Source organism: Myxocyprinus asiaticus, chromosome 33 (genome assembly GCF_019703515.2).
Source record: "Myxocyprinus asiaticus isolate MX2 ecotype Aquarium Trade chromosome 33, UBuf_Myxa_2, whole genome shotgun sequence".
NCBI classification, from domain to species: domain Eukaryota; kingdom Metazoa; phylum Chordata; class Actinopteri; order Cypriniformes; family Catostomidae; genus Myxocyprinus; species Myxocyprinus asiaticus.
In genome coordinates, this window is record NC_059376.1 from 30,881,441 (window position 1) to 30,897,588 (window position 16,148).

General features: G+C 38.3%; 1 protein-coding gene across 3 annotated transcripts in view; it reads left to right on the plus strand.

Annotated features, from left to right (window-relative positions):
• Positions 1-717: 717 nt before the first annotated feature.
• Positions 718-16,148, plus strand: part of LOC127424519 (uncharacterized protein C1orf21 homolog) — a 44,195-nt gene continuing 28,764 nt past the window's right edge. Inside the window, exons 1-2 of one of the 3 annotated variants that reach the window (XM_051669823.1) lie at positions 718-875; positions 6,676-6,709. The gene's annotated coding sequence lies outside the window, so the exon portion shown is untranslated. The remainder of the gene's footprint in view (positions 876-6,675; positions 6,710-16,148) is intronic. The other 2 variants (XM_051669824.1, XM_051669822.1) reach the window with 2 other exon arrangements.

Here is a 16,148-nt window from a genome sequence, read left to right on the forward strand (position 1 = left end):
GCTCTAAGTCCTCGTGGTGGCGTAGTGACTCCAGGGTGGCTGAGGACAAATCTCAGTTGCCTCCGCGTCTGAGACCGTCAATCCGCGCATTTTTTCATGTGGCTTGTTGGGCATCCACGCACAACTCACCACGGGCCCCACCAAGAGCGAGAACCACTTTATAGCGACCACAAGGAGGTTACCCCATGTTACACTACCCTCCCTAGCAACCGGACCAATTTGGTTGCTTAGGAAACCTGGCTGGAGTCACTCAGCATGCCCTGGATTCTCAGCGTCTTTTACTTGCTGAGCTACCCAGGCCCCTAATATATATATATATATATATATATATATATATATATATATATATATATATATATATATATATATATAAAACACTTACCAAGATTAACAAGTGCTGTAAAAGTAGCTAATTGTTCATTGTTAGTTCATAAATTTAGTAAACTATTTGTTAACGAATTTAACTTTATTGTAATGAAACAGTTTACAAATATACAGGGTTTACATAGATTTGTATTACATCATATCGGTACACGCTTCGTATCATTTATTGGCTTGAGCAATTATCATTATTTATGAAGAAAGCATCATCATACTAATAAAGCTCCCTTTTTAAGACATGCAACTGATGTGTGGAGAATGTTCAGGATAATTTGAATAGTTCCTCCCCTCATGCGTCTAGGCGTGTGGTTGGTTTGCCACACGAGCCATCAGCAAGATGGCTGCATTTCCTCGAGCAAATCAGGAGTGCGGGCTATCAGCCAGCGGTCCACATCACTAGAGCCGGCCCAGCCAGCGCTCATTCCTCCTGTCCGCCCGTCCGAGAGAGTGAGCGTGAGCCGCCGCCAGTGGACCGAGCGGGTCACTTCTAACAAGTGAGTGTTTCACTGTAATTTATGCACTTTGAACGGGATTTCTGCGTGCATTTAGGGAGTGCTGATTTTCAGTCGTACATTCAAGCCGTTTGCGTGTCTTTGTTGTTGGTCTTTGGCGAATCGACTCCTGGCTTTTGCTACTTCTGCCTGGCTGGCTGTTCTCTTTTCATGGATGATCAGTTCGATCTGATCTTTGAGAAGCAATTATTCCGAGCTGCACAGTGGAATCATGGGCTGTGCCTTAAAACCGAGTGAGCTGCACAGATAGACACAAATTTGGGTTCTCCAAAATTATGTTGGCAGCTCACTAGATTTTGAGACAGCCAGGGGGTATGGGAGATAGATGTTGCAGTGGCTGGTTTTTGTGAGATTTCTGTCGCATTTCATGGACATTTATTGATTTCCCCCCAGTCCCCAGACCTGCTCCGCTGATGTAGGACTGGACGCTTTGAAAACAAAAAGACACCTGGGCTGGCATGCATGCACTAATACACGTGTGTGTCCACTGTACTGCGGGCAGACAATGCGCCCTCTGTCTCCGCCTTGGCGCAGCTGGACGCAGCTGTGTGTGTCGTTCTGTCACAGTGCTTTCATATTTGCATTATTGTCGCTATTTAGCGTTATGTTTGAATGGGAAACATGTGTAAAGGAATGGTTCCGGTTTTAAGTTAAGCTCAACTGACAGCATTGTGGCATAATGTTGATTACCACATAAATAGTTTTGACTCGTACCTCGTTTATTGAGAAAAAATAGAGGTTAAAGCTGAGGCACTTACAATGGAGGTGAATGGGGCCAGTCTATAAACGTTAAAATGCACACTGTTTCAAAAGTATAACTACAAGATGTAAACATTATACGTGTTCACATGATTTTAGTGTGACAAAATTGCTTACTAACATTATCTGTGTAAAGTTATATCTAATATTACAAATGTGTTGTCATGACGACGTAACATGCCATTAAATCTCTGATTTCATTACACTGAAATCATGTTAGAATGTATTATGTTTGTGTCTTGTTGCTATACATTTGAAACGGTGTGAATTTTAATAGTTACTAACTGGCCCCATTCACTTCCACACTTTTTGCTTTTTTTAAACAAACGGGATGAATTGAACGTTTTTTGGGGTAATAAAAACAATTATTCCGCAAATGCTGTTAATTGAGCGTAAAATGTTTTGAATCTAGAACATTTCTTTAAGTCTAGGTGGAGCTGTGTACACTATGCGTTTTGCTCGGCCTGTAAGGAACCTATAGGGGACATGGCTGGGTCTCTCATCAGTCTGACACCTCCATCTGTCTCTCTAATCCATGAGCGGTACGTGATGCTCTGCGCACATATGGCTTTTGTTCTGGTGACTGAAGAGTCAGAATGGCTATTAATAGCGGCTGTGATGCGTCCTCTTGGTCACTTCTTCACAGCCACAGCACCCATCTCTTGCTCTGTCTGTTTTATTCAGTTTCTCCCGCTTGGTTCATGGGACTTGATAAAGCAACCCAGTTAGCTCACGGGGTTATGATGCAATGTCAGGGTGTCATCACTCAGAGAGGAGGTTACCATAGTGACTGGAGGTCTATGTGGGAGGGCCCTGTGGCAGTGTCGGAGTACTGTGTGTTGTGTTTATGATAATGTGTGTGTGGTATTGCAAATTTTGCTTTTTAGTACGCTGACTCTTGATGCTGACAGCATAACCACATCTGAAAGACTCTTTTGCAGTATGTGGTGGTGCGGAAAAATCTGTCGTCATTTACTCACCCATGTCATTCCAAACTTGTATGACTTACTTTCTTCTGCTGAACACAAAAGGAAATGTTCTGCAGAATGTTCTGGGGCTCTTTTTTGTCAGTGATAGTGAAGAGGATGGGAACTGTTGTTGAGCTGCAAAAATGACCATAGAAGAATTATAAAGTAGTCTATGACTGTTACACTTTGTTCCAAGTCTTACAAAGCAGTACAATAGCTTAATGTGTGGAGTAGCCCGTAATTTAGCTCTCAAATCTCATTTGCGTTTGCGTATATTCAAAAATGAAGCTTCGCACCAGGTTTGATGTCAATGACATTAACTTTATTGGTTCTTGTGCCTCTCATGAATAAAATGACTACCTACAATGACAACGAGACTGTGAGGAATAGATGTACAGTCTCTTCAGTGGGTTGTACAGTTGGTTGTATTGTTCCGCTGGTGAAACATTATCTTTCCAGGAAATGACAGCATGAGTTGTGGAAAGTTAGATGTGTTCTAAGAGCTTTATATAGCTTTATACAGCCCATGTCATTGAAGAGACGGTAAGTTTATCTCTCACAGCCTCAATTTCATTCCCGTCAAAAATGAGGCCGATACTGATTTTTTTAAAAAGTGCCCTTTGCCACACTTTTGCAAGTTATATTGTGCAGTTATATGTTTATGCCCCACACAGTAAAATTACAGTAACACTTTACAAAAAGGTTCCATTTGTTAAAATTATTTAAAAACATTACTGTAGTTAACATGAACTAATGCACTTAATGTTAGTTACAACATATACAAATACATTTATAAAATCAAAAGTTGTTTTAGTTAACAGTTAATGCACTATGAACTAATATGAACTAGGGCTGCAACTAACGATTATTTTGAAAATCGACTAATCTAACGGTTATTAGAATGATTATTCGACTGTTCGGGCGATTATTGCAATGATTAATCATTAGCTCTAAACCGACTATTCAGCTTGTGCCCCGACTTAAAAGGTTGTATTAAATGTGCTTGCTAACAATAAAGAGGACAAAATCATCTTTTAAAAATACCTCTAAATGACATTCACTGAATTAAAGGTTGAATTAAATTATGTTTAATTCAGTAAAAATTTCACTACAAAAAAATCCTATTGTTATCAAGTGTATTTGTCTTTTTTCCATTTAAAATAGTCTAAAAATCCTTAAAACAAGATACATTTACTTGAGAAGTAACATATAAGATATTTAGACTTGCTTTAAGAGAATGTATCTTAAATATAAGTGTATTTTATATATAAGTGTATTTTTTCACTTGGTTATACTTCTGCGAGTGCAGTAAAGACAAAATAAACTTATTTTCAAGATGTATTCTCTAAAAGCAAGTCTAAATATCTTATATGCTGCTTCTCAGGTGAATGCATCTTTTTTTTTTTTTAAAGGATTTTTAGATGTTTTAAAATATTTGTATTTTTAATATTATATTCAACATTCTCAGATAAAAAAAATAATTATTCTGCAGTATAGCTGCTAATTAAATGTATGTTGTTTTAAAGGAGTTTTAGATATTTATATTGGAAAACAAGCCAAAACAAAAACAAATAACAAATTAATTTTGTTGCAGTGTATAACGGGTGAAGACTACCCTCTTTCACATTTTTGTTCACTTCAATCCATCTTTAACTCACAAAAAAACAAACTCTCTCTTATTAATAAAGCTGCGTTTTGCCAATTTTCTTCACGATAAGAAATGCACAGTGACATATATTATGATTCAATAAGTTACCATCACATTATAATCTATCTGTATTAAGCACACGCACTCGAAGGATGAGCGTCCCTGCAACAGAGTGTACCTCAGCCGGGTGTAGTTTCAATCTCTCCCCCTTAGACACTTCGCGCAACTCATAGAAGAGGCGCTGACCGCACAGAGAAATGCCAGTTTCCTTATAATTGTAACTTTAATAAAGCTAAAACGCATTAAATAAACTGCATTAAAGATGTAACGCCGGGGTGTTTCCTTTAAAGATGCTCGACACGCAAGTTTTGATTAAGCTGAGCGTCAGCTCCGGCTCTGCTTATTCCACAACAAGAGTGCTTCTGTATTTACTTATTTTGTATTTTTGCATTATAATTCCCTCATACTTTGCGATCTACATCACCTGAAGTTGTTTGGAAAGCTTAGAGTGTGTCTGGACTGTGAGATGTGTTTTCTTCCTCTCCTCAGTCAGGCGCAAGCTGCAGTGCTGCTCTTGTGTGCAATCATTAGAGTTTCATATGATCTTATGTTACGTTAAGATCAAACGACTATTCGGCAACGAAAATTTTTGTCGACAATTTTTTATTGTCGACGTTGTCGATAACGTCGACTAATCATTTCAGCCCTAATATGAACTAACAATGAACAATTGTAATTTTATGAACTGACATTATAATAAAGGCTGTAAAAATTAATTGTGAATTGCTAACATTTATTTGTTTTAAAACAGTTATGAATAGTTCTGTTGTCAATATCAAAAGGCCATTGTGACATACTGGTAAGCAGTAAAAACCATGAGAGCATCACACACAGCAGAGATATGTTCAAAAATAAGAAAATCTATCCATTACAAGCTCTAAAACTGCTCCAGTGAGAAATCATTAATATCTATGATATGCTTTGGCATTTTGCTGTAACACAAATAACTAATTATTAAGCAAATGTGTGAAGAAGGCGTCTTGGTGCCATTATGGTTAAAATGTTCAAAATGTGACCAACATTAATCTGATTTAAATTGGGCTCCTCACAGAATAGCGCTGAGAAGAGTGACAGATGAGATATTGAGATTACCTGGAGAGCGCGCGTGTTTGATTGACACCGCGAGTGAGCATATTGGAGAGAGTGAAGCTGAGTGCTCATGATCGCTCAGTCTCTATCGCTCAACACAACGTCTGATTGTCACGACTCACGTTACATCACGTATACTCAGATTTGTATATGCATGTTTATTTGTTGTTTAATTAGTTTTTGTTTGCAGTCTCTTTATCCTCTTCGTGCTCACTGTGCAGCGAGTCAGAATTACTACCGTAATGACTCTAGAAAATGGGCAACTTAATATACATACATCTGTAATTCTTACACAAAAAAAAAAACAGCATATTGATCTGAATAACAGCATGTCTGAAAGTTTAAATTCGTGAATACTGAGAATTGCCAACAATTCCCCCTCCAGAGGCCACACTGTCATGCATCAAGGGCTGAGAAAGCACTCATTCATTTAGCAGTGTATGAGTGATCCCCTGCATGCTGCAAAAAATATTGGCCCTGATTCTAGGCACAATCTGCTGATCACAGACTTAATACGACGATCGGCCGATTTAGATCGTTGGCTGATCGATTGGTGCACCCCTAATAGGCAGTACTCTAACTGTTACATATATGACTTTTGAGTTTGTGCATTTGTCATACTTGTGTTCCATGGGGTTGAAGTCAGGCTGAAGTGTGGTGTGCGTGTGACTAACTGCTAATTGCAGTTTTGATATGATGCAGATCAAATGTCCATCTCTGCTCCTGTCAAATGTAGACATCCTTCCACCATCAGGGTGCCGTTGTGTTTCCTGTTGCGACAGAGGGAAATGCTCCATGGAACTCAAAATTAGATGTTGAGCAGAATGTTAAGGCCCTGGTGTACTTTGTTTTTGTGTGTTCCAGATCGGATCGTGCCAGGATGACTGTGTTGCCTTTCAAAGTATAGGCTTATTCTTCTGACTGCGAACGAATACGAAGGCGTTTGTCACATGCACACTATTACTGATTTGCGATACTCTTTTAGTACAGTCAACTGCAGGCACATGGCGACGATGCGCACAAATGAGGGCTGTCCGTGTGTTGAGAGAAGCTGTGCCACGTGGACTGTGCTGATGACGAAATTTGTGTCACGCATACTTTGCGTGGAGCGATCACCAATGTGGACAACCGAAGTATACTTTGGCTTTTAGTCTCAGTCACCATTTACTTTTATTGGGTGAAAAAAAGATGAAATGAAAGTGAATGGTGACTGAGTCTAACATTCTGTCTAACATCTTCTTTTTGTGTTTCATGGAAGAAAGAAATTGCATACAGTTTGGAACAACTTGAGGGTGAGTAAATGATGATTTTTTTGTTTTGTTTTTTGTGAACTGTCCCTTTAAAAGTATAGTTCACCCAAAAATGAAAATTCTTTCATTATTCACATTGTCATCCCAGATGTGTATGACTATTTGCTTCAGAAGACTATTTGATGGTCCAAAAGGCATATTTAGGCAGCATAAACGTAATCTGCATGACTCCAGTCGATCAGTTAATGTCTGAAGCAAATTGATAGGTTGGTGTAAGAAACAAATCGATCATTAAAAAGTTTAACTTTAAATTGTTGCTTCCGGCCAGTGCTGGGATGCTGTTTGAAATAAACCCTCGCATGATTTTCGTTCCTCTGTTGTATACAGAGCGCATGCTTATGACTTCTCGCGTGAATGCGCCATAGTACTCGTGTCACTGATGCGTCGACTGCTGGCAGGAAGCGATTTTTTTAAAGTTAATAACATTTTAATTATCAATTTGTTTCTTACACCAACCTATAAATTTGCTTCAGAAGATATGAATTGATCGACTGGAGTCGAGGTGCATTACTTTTATGCTGCCTAATATGCCTTTTGGACCGTCAAATAGCCAGCAACCTGATGGCACCTGTTTACATGCATTATAAGGACCTACAGATCTTCAACATTTTTCTGAAAATCTTAATTTGTGTTCTGCTTAAGAAAGACAGTCATACACATTAGCGCCCAACCGATATATCGGTCAGCCGATATTTCATTACGTAGTTTGTCCAGCAAAGCGCGCGCTGACTCCATTGTTTTCAGAGCTGAACTGACGGTGGCTCTGCAGACAGGGCGGAGGTAAGCTGCTAACTAGTTTGTGAAATACATACTAGAAAGTTAATAAACAATGACCCCATCATTTTCCCTTTTCAATATTACTAATATAACATTAACCCTGTCCCTGACAACCATGTCACTTATGTTTATCTTTGCTATTGTTTGCTATGTTAGCCAGCTGTAGTTTGTCAGAGCATCTTTTTGCAGCTCAGCAGACAATGGTGCGGTGGTGGATTGTGTCTGTTGAGTGTTGATTTCACGCTATGTTATTACTTAGTTGGTGAGACACAATGCTGGAACGTAAAATAAACAACGTCCATCTTTTACTCTCTTTGACAACGAGCTTATAGCTAACTAGCTAATAACGAAGCTAAACTTGTTGTCAGCTGAGTGGAAGCTAATGAGTAAACATGTATTCACCAAACTGTTTTGTTCAGGATTCACAGTTTGGTACCCCCTTCAACCGAACAATTCCAGTCGTTGCATTTACAAAATGTAATATTTAAAAGTCTGGTTTACCACCGTTGAAAGTTTCCCCTGAATTTGTATAGCAGAATATGGTGTAACACCGCTGCTGCTCTTTATCTCGTCTCTGCAGTATTAATATAGTCAGTATTTGACTGATACTAAACAGTAATACTGATATTTATTTAGCTATTTATTTTATTTTTATTTATTCTTTATTTAAATGTCAGCATTTGACTGATACTAAACAGTATTACTGATGTTTATTTAGCTATTTATTAAATTTGTATTTATTCTTTATTGTAATGGTCAGTATTTGACTTATACTAAACATACAGTACTGATGTTTATTTAGCTATTTGTTTTTTTATTTATTTATTCTTTATTTAAATGGTCAGCAATTGACTTACACTAAACATACAGTACTGATGTTTATTAAGCTATTTATTGTATTTTTATTTATTCTTTATTTTCTCTGTGTTCATTTCTAGAATTTGATGACAATGTATAATAATAATGTCAAATATTCTTTGATAAAAATATTTGTTTAAGAAAGCAGCCTTCTGAGTACCTTTGCATAGTCATATCGGTGCAAAATCTGTGAAAAATCCACAAAGAAAAGGTCTGTTTTCATTCCAGCACAAAAATTAACTATATCGTCCACTATATCGGTAACCATGAATTTTTCCCTCTCTAAAATTGATATCAGTCTCAAAAATCCCATATCGGTCTGGATCTAATACACATCTGGAACGGCATCAGGGTAAGTGAATAATGAGAGAATTTTCATTTTTGGGTGAACTATTCCTTTAAATGTTTGAAACAACAGTGCTGTCTGCCTACAGTGCCATTGTAAAGGAAGCATGACATTTTTAAACGTTATTCAAATTTAGCTGAATTAGCAAACATTTTGTAAAGGGATGTAAATGAGTTTTGCACAGTGGGAGGGATTTTCAATTTGAGACTTTCAAGAGCTCATTATAGAGACTGCGGAGCTGTTTGTGTACTGTATATACTTACAGGAAACAGACATACCAATTATCTGGCAGCAGGCATAGAATTGGTATATAATAGATGGTTTTCTAATTTGAAATGAATATTTATAGGCAGAATTAGGAGGCGCTTGTCAGCTTTATAGAGATGGATACTGAAAAAATACAGACCTGACCCCTGAGGAAATTCCCACAAAGCTTTAGCCCTGTGTGTGTGTGCTTACTGGGGGAGAGATGGTACTTTATTAGTAATCACACAAAGGAAAAACACAAAGGTGTGTTGTTTTGTAGATGCTAATGTATTAAAAGAAAAATTAGTAACTGTTCCATTGTCACAGACAGCTAAACTCTATGTTCCATATCATTAGTCATATGAGATGTTATTTATGAGTCATTGGGACCTTTTTTGACAGTAGTGGCTTAGGCACAAAGCATTAAACAGCCACTCACATGCACACACACACTATAGAGGTGTCAGTTGTTGAGGGCTGAAGTCAGTGTTTTAGCCACTCAGATACAGGCAGTGATGAGACAGCCTTGAGTGGTACAGTACGTCAAGAGAGTAAAAGAGATGAAGAGAACAATTCTGTTTACTGTAAGACTTCACGATTGCAGTGCACACTATCTTGGCTTGTACACTCAGGCAATTACCAGTATTGTTAGGCAATGGAAAGATTCACTATTAATATTGCTCATAAATAGGTTTAGGGGTTTGAATAAAAAAAAAAAAAAAGAAGCTTCACAGAAAATCATGCTTTAATGTGTTAATGTTCATATGCCAGACGTTATTAAGTTACAGAGTATGTCTGTTATTAGTCATGTGTTTTTTGAATCACTTCAATTTTTCAGTGTTTGGCAATTTTTAAATTGAAGGATAGTGATTACATTGTAGGGATTAAAGGTATAGTTCACCCAAAAATGAAAATTTGCAGATAATTTACTCACCCTCAGGCCATCCAAGATGTATCTGAGTTTCTTTCTTCATCAAAACAGAATTTAAAATGTTTAGGATTTCATAAACATTCAGGCCTCCTCCTTTAAACAATGCAAGTCAATGTACTCCATTTTTTTACAGTCCAAAATGCATATTTAGGGTGCATCAAAATAATCCACACAACTCCATTCGACAAATAAAATTCTTCTGAACCCAAACGATTGATTATTTTGAGAAACAAAACAATACTTATATACTTTTTAACTACAAATGTTCAGTTCCGTACATCTCTGTGACGCGCACTCATGAGAGGGATGACGTAAGGTCACGCGTCACGTGGAGGAGTCAGGAAGCGCATCATTGTTTACAATAGAAACTTGCACAGAGCACAGACCAAGTGCTGTCCACAAACCAAAACAGTCCAAAACAATTTCAAACAATATAAAATAAAATAAAAAATAATTTACAAATAATAATAAAAAAACATTACTGCAATAAATAACCATCCTTTATTTCGGGGCAATGCCGTTGCGTTATCTACTTGTGCTTTTCTTTAGCAGAAATATATAGGCTATATGACTGTCAGGAATTCAAGCCACACAAGTTGTAGTTAGTGAAACCAAGTGCGAGAGCATTTACTGAGATTTATAGGGTTTACACAGTGAGATCAATGGTACAGGTGATATCACACAGAAGAGAAGCTTCACAAACTGAAGAAGAGGTATCTGGCGAAACAGCAGGCTAAGCACTAAACAGATATTGAGGAAGATCAAGAGCAAATACAGAAAGGTAAATAAACACTGCGAGTCCTTTGTGTGAGACTTGACAGTGAAGTGGCGTGAAGGTGAGTTATTTATGCAGGCAGCGATGAGTGAGTGAATTGAGTGCAGGTGCAGTGAATTAGAAATCGGGTGATGAGGAGCGGAGCAAGAGGGAGGCGTGACAGTGAGTTTCCACACATACCTGAGTTCACTGGAAAAACAGCACAGGCACAGCCAATTAATTCAGATATCGACCCTTTGTTTCTTTCTATGGTCTGAAATCCTCAGGGGTAAAATGTTCACTGCACACCCTCCAATATTTGAGAGAATGTAGGGGTGTACTGATATCCAGGTTCAGCGCAATAAGCCAGAGCTTCAATCACACTTGATCATGTATAGGCAATCGATGAAAAGTTTATATTTTTCACGGCATGCATTTGCTTTGGGGTTTCTGAAGGTTGAAGCATCCAGGATACACACATCAAACGACCATTTTGAGCAATACACTTATACAAATACAAATCTACAGCAAAGACAATTAAACTTTTGTACAGCGATCCTTCTCTTGTAAACAATGACGCACTTTCTGCCTGCTCCTCCATGTGACCTTACCAGCGAGCTTACGTCATCCCTCTCATGAGCGCGCGTCACAGAGATGTACAGAAGCGAACATTTGTAGTTAAAAAGTATATAAGTATTGTTTTGTTTCTAAAAAAAAATCAATCGTTTAGGTTCAGAAGAACTTTATTTGTCGACTGGAGTCGGGGGAATTATTTTGATGCACCCTAAATATGCGTTTTGGACCGTCAAATAATGGAGTACATTCACTTGCATTGTTTAGAGGAGGAGGCCTGAAATGAAATCCTAAAAATCTTAAATTCTGTTTTGATGAAGAAAGAAACTCAGATACATCTTGGATGGCCTGAGGGTGAGTAAATTATCAGCAAATTTTCATTTTTGGGTGAACTATTCCTTTAAGGATGGGTGATATGACCAGAATCTTATATAATGAAAACAATACACAGTTGTGCTCAAAAGTTTGCATACCCTTGCAGAAATTGTGAAATTTTGGCAGTGATTTTGAAAATATGACTGATCACTATCCTTTTATTTAAGGATAGTGATCATATGAAGCCATTTATTATCACATAGTTGTTTGGCTCCTTTTTAAATCATAATGATAACAGAAATCACCCAAATGGCCCTGATCAAAAGTTTACATACCCTTGAATGTTTGGCCTGGTTACAGACACACAAGGTGAAACACACAGGTTTAAATGGAATTAAAGGTTAATTTCCCACACCTGTGGCTTTTTAAATTGCAATTAGTGTCTGTGTATAAATAGTCAATGAGTTTGTTTGCTCTCACGTGGATGCATTGAGCAGGCTAGATACTGAACCATGGGGAGCAGCAAAGAACTGTCAAAAGACCTGCATAACAAGATAATGGAACTTTATAAAGATGGAAAAGGATATAAAAAGATATCCAAAGGCTTGAAAATGCCAGTCAGTACTGTTCAATCACTTATTAACAAATGGAACATTCGAGGATCTCTTGATACCAAGCCAAGGTCAGGTAGACCAAGAAAGATTTCAGCCACAACTGCCAGAAGAATTGTTCGGGATACAAATAAAAACCCACAGGTAACCTCAGGAGAAATACAGGCTGCTCTGGAAAAACACGGTGTGGTTGTTTCAAGGAGCACAATACGATGATACTTGAACAAAAATGAGCTGCATGGTCGAGTTGCCAGAAAGAAGCCAATACCACAAAAAAGCCCGGTTACAATATGCCTGACAACACCTTGACATGCCTCACAGCTTCTGGCACACTGTAATTTGGAGTGACGAGACCAAAATAGAGCTTTATGGTCACAACCATAAGCGCTATGTTTGGAGAGGGGTCAACAAGTATTGTGCTTGTAAATAAAGTTCCATTACCTTGTTATGCAGGTCTTTTGACAGTTCTTTTCTGCTCCCCATGGCTCAGTATCTAGCCTGCTCAGTGCATCCACGTGAGAGCTAACAAACTCATTGACTATTTAAACACAGACACTAATTGCAATTTAAAAAGCCACAGGTTTGGGAAATTAACCTTTAATTGCCATTTAAACCTGTGTGTGTGTCACCTTGTGTGTCTGTAACAAGGCCAAACATTCAAGGGTATGTAAACTTTTGATCAGGGCCATTTGGGTGATTTCTGTTACCATTATGATTTAAAAAGGAGCCAAACAACTATGTGATAATAAATGGCTTCATATGATCACTATCCTTAAATAAAAGACTATTTTCAAAATCAATGCCAAAATTTCACAATTTCTGCCAGGGTATGCAAACTTTTGAGCACAACTGTAAAATATTATTATTATTTTTTTTAATCAACCAGCGCGTGCAAATAACTGGTGCTTCTGGTAAATATGCTCACACCTTGCACATGGATATTTACATATTGTGATATACACAATATAGCAAAATCTCTATTTATTGACAGTTTATATCGTTGCCACGATATATATTGTCATATCGCCCAGCCCTAGTAGGGATCATGATTAGTTTATAGTCTTGAAACCCCATTGCAAATTGACTGGAGATACATTTTTTTTAGCTAAACTTTGTCTGTGATCACCAAAATTCAAAGCACTGGCCCAGTGGCTGAAACCGGAAGTTTGTTGAACGTATGGGCACATGTGAGCTCCAGTTTCCAGGTGAAAGGGGTACAGAGGGGTGTCAGAAGTGAGTTGATCTAACACACTATATACGTATTTCATTAACTTGTCAGTAACTAGGCAGAATGGGGCAGATGTCAGGGTGCTGGAACACTAGGTAGCGATATGCAGACTTCCCATGTGATCATGTTTTCACAACATGGACAAGCACGTCACATTTTCTTCAGAAAATGTACATAGTTTTATTTCCTGACTTTGAATTAAAGTACTGTATGTAAACACTTGCGATCAGTTTCTCGTTCTTTTTCTTTGACCCTGACCTCTCCTCACCTCTATCACTCTGTTAACATCATCTCTATGTCTCCCCCTCAGTCATTTTCTGCTTTCTTCCTCTCTCTTCTTATGGCTAGAGAGTTCCCTTCTTAAAAAGTGGTGCTTTTATTTAAACATCTCTTCTCTCCCAAACAACCACTCACTCACCCTGCTTAAGACAGACAGTAGGAATGAAAGGGAAAGAGGGCTTAGTCTTAAGATAACTGAGACAACTCTGAGCAGTTTTACAGTTTGTGGGTCTTGGCAGAGCTTTGCAGGCTTATCAACCTGATGATCTGTTTAAACTGGGATGTGGGGTTGATGCTACAGCTGTGCCAGTGAGTAAATATTATGGTGAGGGGCTGCTGACCTGCTTGTTCGGTCACAGGTGGAGATGAATAGATGAGTCTCTTTGGTTAGTCAGAGAGTGGTTTGATGTTTGTGCCGTCTTGTTGCTGCTGAGATTCGAACGACTGGTGCTCTCCTTTCCATGTTTCTTGCTCTCTCCTGATAAGCCTGTTTTTCAGGGTAAGTGGTTGTTCAGACAGCTCAAAGTCCTGCGGCTTTTTTGAGGGTGTGTACTTACTGGATGTGTGTGTACTGAGTGTGTGTGTTTGTAGTAAGTGTGTGATGCTATCGCACTTTGATTCATCTTCACGGCCATCCTTTAGAAAGGCTATTCATTTGTGTCCCCATACATCAGTCAATTCTTTCTTTTGTCAGGGGTTATTTTTAGGTCACTGTAATTTTGCCAAGTAAGATGGGTTCCTGGATCAACACATTTTGTTGGTCCTGGAACAACATTCCTGTCAAAGAAACTTACTCCTTCTCCTAACCAAAACCATGAACTACCTCTAAAATAAGAGGGAAACGATAGGTTAATAAGAATGTTTTACAAGGCCTTAACCCCAGCACTACGCTTAATTCAACATACCCTTTTCCATGTCCCTAAAATCAAATTGAATGATAAAAAATATTGTTCCAGGACTGACAAGGATATACAGTGCCTTGCAGAAGTATTCAGACCCCTGATCAATTCTCTCATATTACCGAATTACAAATGGTACATTGAAATTTCATTCTGATTGATATTTTATTTTAAAACACTGAAACTCAAAATCAATTATTGTAAGGTGACATTGTTTTTTTGTTGGGAAATATTTGTATGAAAAATAATTTTTTTTAAATATCTTGCTTGCATAAGTATTCAACCCCCATACATTAATATTTGGTCGGTCAACCTTTTGCTGCAATAACCACTTTAAAGTCTTTTGGGGTACATATATACCAGCTTTGCACACAGTGACGAAGTGATTTTGGCCCATTCTTCTTGGCAGATTTGCTCCAGATTGTTCAGGTTGGTTGGGTGACGCTTGTGGACTGCAATTTTCAAATAGTGCCACAGATTCTCAATAGGATTGAGATCAGGACTTTGACTGAGCCACTGTAGGACATTTATCTTTTTGTTCTTGAGCCACTCCAATGTTGCTTTGGCCTTGTGCTTGGGATAATTGTCCTGCTGAAAGGTGAATTTCCTCCCAAGCTTCAGTTTTTTAGCAGACTGAAGCAGGTTCTCTTGCAGTATTTCCCTTTATTTTGCTCCATCCATTCTTCCTTAAATTCTAACAAGATGCCCAGTCCCTGCTGATGAGAAGCACCCCCACAGCATGATGCTGCCACCACCATACTTCACTGTAGGGATGGTGTGTCTTAAGGCATAGGAAGTGTTAGGTTTGTGCCACACATCGCGCTTAGAGTTTTGGCCAAAAAGCTTTATCTTGGTCTCATCTGACCACAAAACCTTCTCACACATTGCAGCTGGGTCACTCACATGCTTTCTGGCAAACTCCAGATGTGCTTTCAGATGGTACTTTTTGAGTAACGGCTTCTTTCTTGCCACACTCCCATACAGGTCAACATTATGCAATGCTCTTGATATGGTTGACTGGTGCACCATTACTCCACTCCCAGCCACTGAACTCTGTAGCTCCTTCAAAGTGATTGTTGGCCTCTCTGTGGCTTCTCTCACAAGTCTCCTTTTTGTTAGTGCGCTGAGTTTTGAGGGACAGCCTTTTCTTGGCAGTGCCTGGGTGGTGTGGTGCAGCTTCCACTTCCTGATTATTGATCCAACTGTGCTCACTGGGTTATCCAAACATTTGTATATATTATTTTTACCCTTTCCCTAATCTATGCATTTTTATTACTTTATCTCTAACTTATATGGAATGCTCTTTGGTCTTCATTTTCCTTCAGAATCAAAGCCTGACCAATGATCCTTCAACAATGTGATTATCCAGAATATGTGATTGCAACTTTAATGATTCACAGGTGGATGCTGATGGTAAAGTAATTGTGTCCTCGTTAGGGCAATTTCTTTCATCGGTGTAACCTGGCAGCTTCCACAGCACAGGGGTTGAATACTTATGCAAGCAAGATATTTCAGTTTATTTTTTATATATATATATATATATATATATATATATATTTCCCAACATAAAACCAATGTCACCTAACAATAATTGATTTTGAGTT